Below are 1,368 nucleotides of genomic sequence, written 5' to 3'. Positions count from 1 at the left end.
TAATAACACTTTGTGCCTGCACACACTGTACCAAATTACAGTACCTACTTCCTACACAATACATGCATACACATTATAGGCAGTAAGTAATTCGATAGTGGGAAAAACCCCCATTCCAAAAACATATTATAATAATAAAAATGTAACTTCAAGATTTACATTTCGTAGAATGAATAGTAATACTACGAACGCTCACCGACACTTTATACATTGATTATTACGATTAAGTATAGACAGTGGACACTACACAGTCAGAACACACTGTGCCATTTCCTCATAGTCACATTGTCACACAACTTAGTAATTGATTTTATTTTTATAAGCTAAAAGAAAAATGGAGCAAAAAAAAAGTAAGCTACCAGCAACTAGTAGTACTCCATTGAATTTTTTTAAAAAGAAGCTTGGAATTGACGTAGGTATTACAATTTTAAATTATTTAAAATACTAAACATTATTAGGCCCGGAACTAAATGTTTTAAAATCGTACAAAATATGTACGACGTATTTTATACACTTATTATAATTTATAATTAGTATTACAACTCGCGCTAAAATTATGCAAAATTAAATAAACACCAGTTAAAAAATGTATTAAAATTTAACTGCAGTCACTGCAGTTTATTCAATCAACTATTAGGTATCTATGTCATATTAATTTTTATAAAAAATTTGAATGAGTTTATTAAAAAAAATAGAATTTAATAATTTATAATAATAATTAATAATGCATAATATTTAATAATAATTTTACCTACACAATTTCATGTATATTATTTAAAGAAACAGAGAAATCTGATGATGTATTACGGGCAAAGCCCCCCACAAGTTTGCCATACAAATTTATTTTGATCCCCTCCCATGAAACATTCTCAATTACGCCACTGGTTTATATTAAGATTTAAGCTCAAGTATACGCATCAAGCAAAACGTATAAGTAAGGCACATTTAAATATTCACAAACATAGGTACTCTAGTACTATAATATATTACCATTGATTAAATATACATCATTTCATCAATGATAAACTATAGTGAGCATGACAAGAATGACGGATATGTCTATATTGTCTATACTCTATATCCTATAACATAATAATAATATATTTTATTTCAAGCATAAATTTATTATTTATATCATATTGTTTAATGTTTATATAAACTATATGCCTATAGGCATTAGCAATTAAGGTTGATAACTGATAAATTTTTCGGGAATTATTTTTCCGTATTTGCATACAAAAATCAGTGCCGCAATAACCGCAGGGGCAGCCGGGGCAATACCCCTGTCGAGGGCTGCTAATCGTTGGCCCGGGGGGGGGGGGGGGGGCTAACCGACGGCCGCCCTGCCATCTATTTTAAATTTTTAAA

Source organism: Acyrthosiphon pisum, chromosome A2, assembly GCF_005508785.2.
Source record: "Acyrthosiphon pisum isolate AL4f chromosome A2, pea_aphid_22Mar2018_4r6ur, whole genome shotgun sequence".
Taxonomy (NCBI): domain Eukaryota; kingdom Metazoa; phylum Arthropoda; class Insecta; order Hemiptera; family Aphididae; genus Acyrthosiphon; species Acyrthosiphon pisum.
The sequence above is the reverse complement of the archived record's forward strand: the minus strand, read 5'-3'. Positions refer to the sequence as shown.